Raw genomic sequence first — 11,286 nt, forward strand, 5'->3', positions numbered from 1 at the left:
CAATGCATCCGCTCAGAACACAACTCCTTTTAGCACGACTTGTGCAGTAACCCTCTTTTTTGTTGTGCTCTCGTTTTGGATTATTTTCCATTGGATTATGGCATCTTCGTCGGTTTCTCAGGAGACACCGTCAAAGTTAAGTACCAAGCTTGGTTTTACTGTGTTTTGAGCAACCTAGATCGTTTAATATTTATATTATAGGAGTTTATTCTCTTCGTCATATCGATCTTGCTTGATTTCACTACAGTTGGTACTCCTGTTTTTGAGAGCTTTTAGTTTCACTCGCGGTGTTACTATGTGTATTATTAAATATTATTTGTTATTGTGAATATTCATTATTTAGCGTTTAGAATCATCGTGGTTCAATTTTAGGGCCGATATCATTTACGTATCGTTATGGCTGCCGACCTTCGTTGCTAGGGGGCAATGTTATTTTTAAGCCATCAGGTGTGTCTTTTGTGATTTAATTATTATGTTGCATGCCTTGCCCAAAAAATTTCTATGTGTTTATTTATATAATTTTTAACGCTATTATCATTATAATGAATATTTGTGCCATTACTCCGTTTGATCTGTCTGGTTGGGGATCGTCAGTTGATAGCCCTGCTGCCTCGTATCACGTGATCCTCCCCCATGCTCCCCCTCTCGCTAGGTGGGTGGCTAGGCTTCTCTCCCCCTCTCCCCTAGGGGACCGTTGCCTTCCCTCCTTGTAGAGGGGGTAGTTCAGTGTTTATGGACTTTGTCCTCCGGGTGTCCCGGCGGGTTCGGCTCTGTCTAGTCTGGTTGGCCACCGGTCAACAGAGTTGGATCCCGGTGCACCCTATTTTATATTCACTTATCACACTGGTTTATGTTATATGAAACCCTCTGGGTTCCGTTGGCGGTTCTTAGCTACAGTTCCGCCCCCCCCTATTATTTTATAACATTTCCTATGATTATATAGGATGATTATATGACAGATCACTACCCCGGAGTCTCTATATGAATTGGTTTTGGATATACTTTTATTTCCCGGCCCGGGGCCTACCCCGCCCCAGGAAATCAGACACCATGTGTCTTAATTCCTTGTTATTGCATCCTTTTTTATGCTCCCGGCTCGACCGGAATGGATTGCTATACTTTAGTTTAAGTTACACTTATGTTTAGGCCCGGGTCCTCCGGACTCGCCCCTACTTAAGAATATTACAGTTAAGCTCTAATCTTGTATTAGATCTATGTTAGGCCCGGGTCCTCCGGACCCGCCCCTACTTAAGAATATTACAGTTAAGCTCTAATCTTGTGTTAGACCTTTGTTAGGCCCGGGTCCTTCGGACCCGCCCCTACTTAAGAATATTACAGTTAAGATCTAGTCTTGTATTAGAGCTATGTTAGGCCGCCCCTACTTAAGAATATTACAGTTAAGCTCTAATCTTGTGTTAGACCTTTGTTAGGCCCGGGTCCTTCGGACCCGCCCCTACTTAAGAATATTACAGTTAAGCTCTAGTCTTGTATTAGATCTATGTTAGGCCCGGGTCCTCCGGACCCGCCCCTACTTAAAAATATTACAGTTAAGCTCTAATCTTGTGTTAGACCTTTGTTAGGCCCGGGTCCTTCGGACCCGCCCCTACTTAAGAGTATTACAGTTAAGCTCTAGTCTTGTATTAGATCTATGTTAGGCCCGGGTCCTCCGGACCCGCCCCTACTTAAGAATATTACAGTTAAGCTCTAATCTTGTGTTAGACCTTTGTTAGGCCCGGGTCCTCCGGACCCGCCCCTACTTAAGGGAATTACAGTTTCTCATATACTATTCTTTTTATAGATGGTGCATTGTCTGACGCCGGCCTGTGCAGCTGTTATGCACCAGCCTTGTGGCCACTCCGTCTGCCGATCTCATGCCCCTTGTGGGGTTCAACTGGAAGACGTTGTGGTATGGCACCCGGATAACTGTGTGATTTGCTTCGACCTCATCACTACCCTTGGATCTGACTCGGTGAGTCCCGTTGGCTATGTTGCCTTCTTATTTTACTATTAGTAAGATCTCTATGGTCTTGAAGGACCATTGGGAGTCTTCCCTTTTATAATTCCCACTATTATTTCAGGCATCCCCGGAGCAAAAGTCTGCGGCTCGGGCCACACTGAAGGTGTGGGTTGGTGGTTTTGCCCGGAATGTGAAGTCTAAGCGGCCGTACGTCCTATCTGAGGACTACTGCTCCATGGTTTACCCCAACGCTAAGTCTTCAGCCGCTGTGGCTAGGCATGTGGCAGCTCCCATCATTGCCCACATTGATGCCACCATAACGGGTCTCATCGATCCAGAGCAAGATCCATCGGACGCCCCCGGAGGTCTGGAGGATAATGTTGCCTCCATGAACCTGGACGTCGAACCAATGTTACTAGACGAGCCGGATACAGGTAGGGTGGTAAGTGAGGCAAGTGATTCCGGCGCTGAGATTCCTATCCTCAGCCCCGCTCTTTCTTCTTCTTCTGATCGCTCTTCTTTTCATGGAATTTCTGGGGACCGTGATTCGTCTCAACGATCATACCCGGTCCCCCCTAAGGATAAGTCTACATCAAGAACCTTACCCAAAGCTCGCAAGCCCCACAAGACTTCCCATAGCTCTAAACAAGGTACAGACCTGTCATCAAAAGCCTCTGGTTCCTCCTCTAAGTCTCACGACCCGGGAGTTCATTCCGCCCCTCCTGCTGCTAGCCCGGGCCTTTCCGAATCAGCCATGCTTCGCATCGTGTCGGAGATGCAAGCAAAGTTGGTTTCGGAGATACATTCTAAGATGGACACGATGTTCTCTAACATCGGTCAGAGACTTGGGGCTTTAGAGCAAGGAGCTCCGGAGAGAGTCCAAAGCTCTCTCATCCCGGATGCCTCTAAGCTCCCGCCGTTTGCCAAGAACAACCCTTGGCGTATGGCTCTTCATTCCCCGTTCTCAGACGGAATGTTGACTTTGGAGGGCCTTGGCACTCGTCCTCTAGAGGACTTTGAATTCTTTCCTCCTGGTCTGGCATTTCCATTTCATGGTTATGCCAGGCTTACCGAGGAAGCTTTAGTTCGGTTAGACAAGGTCCCCAAAGAGACGGTCATCTTCCCTAAAGAGCAAGCCCAATCTGTTTGGGCCAGATTTTTGAACGACATCGGCTGCACTAACACCATGCTGACGCCTTATAAAAGCTCTTGTACGATGTTCTTAATGGACAAGAACACCTTGACTCCATGCGTCAATAAGGTGGCAGAGCTTGCCTTCCAATATGCTCTGGAGGAGAAGCCCTTGCCTCCCATCCGAGAGGTGGATCCAATCTCCCTCCTTCTTCCTTCAGGCATTGAGTGTTGGGACAACGTCCATACCACCTTTACCTCTGGCAAGCTAGCAGCAGACTGTGCCTCAGTTTTGTTTAGTGAGAGGCTTCCCCGTCTCCCGGAATCCCTCATTAAACAGGAATATGATTCCCGCCTACGTGTGGGCCGTACTCTAAACTTGGCCACATCCACGGAGTCGATAGCCTTGACTTACGATACGGAGAGTATTTTTAAGTCTCTCAACAAGGCTACATTACAGTCTTTATATTATGACCTGTATGACTTGGCTACTGCTAAACGCAGATGTCGCAAGCATGTCCTAGCTGAGGCGACGATTAGGCATGAACCTAATAAGCTCATCCGGTCCTCCTGTTGGGGTTCAAATCTCTTCCCCGAGGATCTCGTAGAGGAAGTCTTGGCGGAGGCCACTAGAGTTAATAAGAGCCTTAAAGCCCGTTGGGGTTTGACCCCGAAACGCAAATATGACCCCGCAAATTATCAAGCCCGGGGTAGGAAGAAGCTTCGTCCATATACCTCCACCCAGTTCAGGCAACAGCAGAGTGGTTCGTCCAACTTCCGGCGGCCTCTTCCCCCATCTCCTGTTGTCCCTGCACAGCCTTCCACCTCTCAGGCTCCTTCGGATGACTATGTCACCGTTCTGCTCCCTAAGAGCCAGCTTTCTGGTGCCTCCTCCACTTCTCCTGCCTTTAACCAGTCTTACGAGGCTCGTAGCTCTTCCCAGAGTTATGGCAGAGGTAGAGGCTACCACCGTGGTTCTAACCAGAACAAAGGCAGGGGAAGAGCCTTTCGCAGAGGAAAGAATTCCCGAGGCGGACGTGGAGGCAACTCCTCAAACCAATACTGAGGTGCAGCAGGTAGGGGGGAGGCTCTATGCCTTCCGCAACAAATGGAGGTTCAGTCCCTGGGTGTTCAGTATCATCTCCAAGGGACTGGGGTGGAGTTGGATTCAAGGACCTCCTCCTCCGAAAAAATTTCGTCAACATTCCACTCCGGACCTGGTCGAATTTGTCCAGGATCTTTTACAAAAGAACGCCATACAAGAAACGAAACACCTGAAGTTTCAAGGTCAGCTGTTCAGTGTCCCGAAGAAGGATTCGGACAAGAGAAGAGTGATTCTAGACCTATCCCTTCTCAACTTGTCCATTCAATGCGACCAGTTTCGAATGCTTACCGTCTCGCAGGTGCGGACCTTACTTCCCCGTGGGGCCGTCACCACCTCTATCGATCTTACAGATGCCTATTATCACGTCCCGATAGCGAGACACTTCCGTCCGTACCTAGGCTTTCGCTTAGGGGACAAAAGTTACTCCTTCAAGGTGATGCCCTTCGGGCTCAACATCGCCCCAAGGATCTTCACAAAGTTAGCAGAAGTCGCTGTTCAGGAACTCAAGGAATCAAGGGATTCAAGTAGTAGCCTATCTGGACGACTGGCTCATTTGGTCAGACACCTCCCAAAATTGCCTAAAAGCCACTCACAAAGTCATCCATTATCTTCAATCTCTAGGCTTCCAGATCAACTTCAAGAAGTCCCGTCTTCTTCCAAAATCGAAGTTCCAATGGCTCGGCCTGCAATGGGATCTTATATCTCATACTCTGTGTCTTCCCAGACCCAAGAGGTTAGAGATTGCAAGGAACACCAAACGCTTTCTCAAAGACAAAGTAAGTTCCAGACGACTCCAAGAGAGGATTCTGGGGTCCCTTCAGTTTGCCTCAGTGACGGATCTTCTTCTGAAGGCAAAATTGAAAGATATCAATCGTGTCTGGCGTTCGAGGGCGAACCGGAAGCTCCGGGACAGGAAAGTCCGCCTTCCTCCCATTCTACGGGAAAGACTTCTTCCTTGGACAAGAGCAAACAGTCTGTCAAAGTCAGTTCCCCTTCGATTTCCGCCTCCGAAATTAATCATTCACACGGACGCATCCTTATCAGGTTGGGGCGGCTATTCTCAGCTCAAGAAAGTTCAAGGTCTTTGGACTCCCTTGTTCCGCCAATTTCACATCAATGTGCTAGAGGCCATGGCAGTTCTTCTAACCCTGAAACGTCTCGCTCTTCCCAAGAAACAACACCTTCGTCTGGTCCTCGACAGCGAAGTGGTGGTCCGCTGCCTCAACAGAGGCGGATCAAAGTCAGGGCCTCTGAACCATGTTCTAGTAGCCATATTCTCCCTAGCAGCCTTGAACCGTTGGCATCTTTCAGCTGTCCACCTGGCGGGAGTCCGGAATGTAGTGGCAGACGCCCTGTCCCGGACCTCCCCTCTAGAATCGGAATGGTCACTCGATCTAAAGTCATTTCGGTGGATTCTCTCTCAGGTTCCTGGTCTCCAAGTGGACCTCTTCGCCACGGAATCCAACCACAAATTGAGAGTATATGTGGCTCCCAATCTAGACCCTCAGGCTTACGCCACAGACGCCATATCACAGAATTGGGACACCTGGGAAAAGATTTATCTCTTTCCCCCGGTGAATCTTTTGCTGAAAGTTCTAGACAAACTGAGATCCTTCAAGGGACAAGTAGCCTTGGTCGCACCCTACTGGCCCAAGAGCAACTGGTATCCTCTCCTGCGAGAGTTGAGACTATACCCTCACCCGATACCCAATCCGGTTCTGTCTCAGATAGTACAAACACGCGTTGTGTGCGCTTTCTCAAACATTCAGAGCGCCCTAACTTTATGGACTTTATGAAGTTTGCGGCTATGCATGGTGCCAATATTGATCCTCAAAACACCTTGTTCCTAGAATCGGATAAACGGGATTCCACCATCCGCCAGTATGACTCTGCAGTTAAAAAGTTGGCAAAATTTTTAATAGACTCAGACGTGAACTGTATGAACTTGAACCTTACAGTCACTTTCTTTAGATCGTTATTAGAATCAGGTCTGGCAGCCAATACTATCACCACTATTAAATCGGCTCTGAAAAAGATCTTCCTAGTGGGTTTTAACATAGACTTAACCGACTCTTTGTTAGCTTCAATTCCGAAAGCTTGTGCCAGACTGAAACCGGTTACTCGTCCTACCCCGATGACCTGGTTCCTTAATGACGTACTCAAATTGGCTTCTGATACCATTAACAGTTCTTGTGATTACATTCCCCTTCTCAGGAAAACACTTTTCCTGGTGAGCTTGGCTTCCGGGGCAAGAATTTCTGAATTGGCAGCCTTGTCGAGAGACCCGGGTCATATTGACTTCCTGCCTTCGGGAGAGGTCCTTCTTTCTCCTAACAAATTCTTTTTGGCTAAGAACGAAGACCCTCAAAACAGATGGTCCTCCTGGAAAATTGTTCCCCTCACGCAAGATCCGTCTCTGTGCCCTGTTACTACTCTTAGGTCTTATTTATCCCGGACCTCCTCTAACTCCTCGGGGCCTCTATTCATTAGAGAACAAGGCGGTACCATTACTATTAAAGGGATCAGGCAACAAATTTTGTATTTTATTAAACAAGCTAACCCTGACTCTTTTCCTCTTGCACATGATATCAGGGCGGTTGCTACCTCGGTGAACTTCTTTCACCACATGAATTTTACAGACCTTTCCAGGTATACAGGGTGGAAATCACCGTCAGTGTTCAAGAAACACTACCTTAAACATTTGGAAGCCCTAAAATTTTCTACAGTAGCCGCAGGGAGTGTAGTTACTCCCAGGTAACTCACAGGTTAATGCCTTGTCTCTTTATCTCTCCCTCTTACCTGCCTCATTTATACCCTATTGTATTCGTTGGTCTCGCACCAGAATACTGTTATTATATTTGTAAATTTTTATACTCCTGAGTATCTGTATATATTATCACTCACGGCATTATTATACCTACCTTATTGGATTTATGTTCATATTTAAGATACCCTTATAATTGTTTTTTGGTACTCATCTCTGATTAAATGCATCCTGTATTTCCCTTACGCTTATGTTTTTTCCTTTATTTTGCAAGTTTGGTGACATTTTCTCTTGTATAGATTCACTGGGCGGCACAGGTTCGAGCCCAGAAAAGGGATTTTGACGTAGGAAAAATCTATTTCTGGGCGAAGGACCTGTGCCGCCCAGTGAACCCTCCCAGCTCCTCTCCCTTGGAGTCCCCAAACTTTGGGTGCTAAGGAGTTGGGTTCTGAGCGGATGCATTGTTAGTAGTACCGAGTGAGGTTGAACGGCTCTCCTCTATTGGGGTTTCTGTCGTGGATGAATCTAAATAGTGCGGGACCTCTGGATTATACGCCCAATTTTATACCGACACCAATAGGTGAGCGAGCTAGTTAACCTAGCACTCCTTTACATTTTTTCTCTGGTATATTTAGCAGTAAATTACCTAAGAATAAGTGCTAAATGGAGCTTATTCACTGGGCGGCACAGGTCCTTCGCCCAGAAATAGATTTTTCCTACGTCAAAATCCCTTATATACATATATATATATATATATATATATATATACAATGTATACACTCCTGATATCTGGATTCTCCCTACCCTGGGATCAGAGACCCAAGGGATTATGAATTCAAAGATAATATCTTCCAGTTCGCCGGGGAATCGAACCCGTACCCAGGAACCTGAGTTGCTAGGTCAATGGAACCTCAGTTTCTTTGGCCCGGTTTCGATTACCGGACTGACAAGAAGATATTATCTTTGAGTTGATTCCCTCTTGGGTCTCTGATCCCGAAGTAAAAAGAATCGGTTTATTCGAAGGAGTATAATAGATGACTTATGTGAATAAGAAAAACAGGTCTAAATTGGCAAAATAGTTATATATGTATATATGTATATATATATATATATATATATATTTATATATATATATATATATATGTATATATATATATATGTATATATATATATATATATGTATATATATATATATATATATATTTATATATATATATATATATACACATATATATATATATATATACATATATATATATATATATATATATATATATATATATATATATGTATATATATATATATATATATATATTTATATATATGTATATATATATATATACACATATATATATATTTATATATATATTATATATATATATATATATATATATGCGTGTGTGCGTGTTAATTTACGTATGTCGTTTTTTAATTAGTTTTAGTGGTAGTATATTTTAATCAGTATATTTTTTGTCTCTTTAATGATATATCTATACCAACATTGCGATTAAAAATATATGATTTTTTTTTTTTTCAAATCAATCATATCAATAATAATAATAATAATAATAATAATAATAATAATAATAATAATAATAATAATAATAATAATAATAATAATAATGATGATTATAACATTGGTAATAATGGTATCCATAATAAATTCTATTAATATCATTGTTAGTATTACTGTCAATATTACGCATTATTAATTCTGATATAATTGTTATTATTGTTCCTACTAACAAAAATAATCATGATAATACTGTTAATATTATTACTATGAATATATTTATCATTATAGCTATCGTCATCAAAATAGCATATGCCTATGGCACTATTCAAATTTATCAAATCTTTTTAAAGTGAAGGATGCATGCAAGATCAAACCAAGTCATTAAATATTTCCATTATCTTATTTATTTGGTATATTTTATGAGCAATATATATGTCGTGTGAGTAAGCTATAATATCACTTTTTATTGAATTCATTATGTCTTGGGCAAGTAGACCCAAGTTAATTAAGACGAAACTTAGATAGCTGTTCAATGCTACACCATAAGACTAAAAATTGGTTGCCTGTTTGTAGGGTAACAGTCCACTATCACCTCTGTTCCGACTTGGATAAAGTTCAAATCATTAGCTGACTAGAAATTCTTATCAAGGAAAAATTTGTCTCTTCTATGTACGATCCTAAAGCTAAGTGAATTCTATAATAAGAGGTTTTGTAACTGGACCTTGATTTGAATAAGATAGAATCCTGATACCCCCTTGGGTCTTTGATTCCGAAGTAGAGAGAATCCAGGGGCATGTTACTCTAGTGGGAAGGAAGACGGAGCCGCGGGCGACTAATGTCTACTGTACTTTGTTCCAGGTGGCCTTCTTCATTTGAGCCCATATCACAGCTGTCACGAATGATATATCTTCCTGATCCTTTGGGAATAGAACAAAGTGAATGTATTTGAAAACAAAAACACAACCAGACATCAGATATTCCTCCTGTCTTCTATCTCCACACATAAAATACAATGACCTCGATTACCAATCATGTTAACTTATATAAATGCTTACCATGGATACACAACTAAGATTTACAAGATAATTGACATTGCTATAAAAATGTATAAATACTTACGCGGTTGAAGTAATAAACAAATTGATAAAACATTCAAGTTAACTAAGATCACATAACATCTTTATTTTATCGTCATAACATTTCTCAAAAGATGAGAAGAGTTCCAGCATGAGGCGTTTAGATACAATGGGGATGTTTTGGAGATGATCCACATGAAGGTCCAAATAAGTTATAGCAGAAAGTAATGCCATGTGAAACTGGCACACGATCCTGCTCGGTAAAGTTAATGTTCTCAAATTGAAGGCTGAAACGGCAAAGCTGAAAACAATATTAAGATGTTGATCTCTAGCATCACTACATCACAACAACGTTTTGGCGGTGGATGGAAAAAACATAGTAAATTTCATAGTATCAATTTGTCAAAATATGTCAAAATATGTAGGAACACAAAGGGAGGGATATATCTAATAGTGATAATGTCACAAAAATTATGCTGTGTCATTTTATGATTATAAGCTTCTAATCAACTAAACAGACTACATGTACTGTGAGGTATGAGAGACAGACCATAGTCATGTGATGCTTTATTTCCGAGATGGGCAGAATACATTGACCTGTACGGACGGTATTATAGTGTCCTAGGTAGGTCACTGTCCGACAGGGAACAGGTGAGAAACGTGGGGCATTTCTGTTTTCTTATATTGACTTTATGGTTAATAAAAAGCCCACGTTTGATATATAACAATGAATCTAAATGAAAACGAAGGGCAGGTGATTTGGCGCCTAAATGCATAAACAATATTTACAGGGTATTTACACAGAATATGTACAAAGGTAAAAAAGAGTGTTACAAGAATTGTAGGAAGATGTTCTTACAACTACTCATCCCCCCAAGAATATTATTGAAAAAAGCTTCTTGCATCCTCTACTTGTTTGTTCTGGGGAGGCACTCGTGGGTGCCTCCCTTACTGCTCGTGCACGTCAATGTCACTTTTAATATGAGCAGGCTTTAATCTATCCATGGTCAGCCAGTCTTCTTCTCCGTGGACCATGATTTTAAATGCCTTCTTTGTCCTCTCTAGCACGTGATAGGGCCTTTTGTAAGGACGTAAGAGCGGGGACTGGTGACCGTCCTATCTGATGAAGACATAAGGGCAGGTGTCAGGTGTCTAGCGAGGTAGGCCTGAAATGCTTTGCTTTCTCTGCTTACGTTTTGTGGCAAGGTGTGAATTTTCCTGCCCTTTCCCATTGCTTGGCAAGGCTGACGTCTTCTGTGTTTGGATTGGAGGGGAAGAACTTGCCAGGGACCATGAGTGTCTCCCCATTGACTTTTTCTGGCTAAGAGGCATAGCCGTTTGCTTTTGGGGCCGTTCGAAGACCGAGGAGGACCCATAGAAGCTGCTTGACCTAATGCCTGTCTGTGCATTGGGTCATTAAGGCTGTCTTCAGGGACCGGTGGCTTCTTTAGACCTTGCCATTGGCTGCGGAGTTGTAGGCTGCCGTGCTGTGCAGGTTGGTCCCCATCAGGTGGGTGAGAGACGCCCAGAAGTGCGAGATGAAAGCGGTGCCTCTGTCGGTTGTCTTGTCGTCCAGGACTTTGAGATGGTTGACCCAGCTGAAGAGAAGAATCTGGGCACAGGCGTACGATTATGCTTCAGTCATGGGAGTCACCTCTGGCCATCTTGTTGAATGGTCGATGATTGTGAGGGGGTACCTGGCGTCACCCGATGTGGGGTAGGGGCCCCACGATGTCG

Source organism: Palaemon carinicauda, chromosome 30 (assembly GCF_036898095.1).
Source record: "Palaemon carinicauda isolate YSFRI2023 chromosome 30, ASM3689809v2, whole genome shotgun sequence".
NCBI lineage: Eukaryota > Metazoa > Arthropoda > Malacostraca > Decapoda > Palaemonidae > Palaemon > Palaemon carinicauda.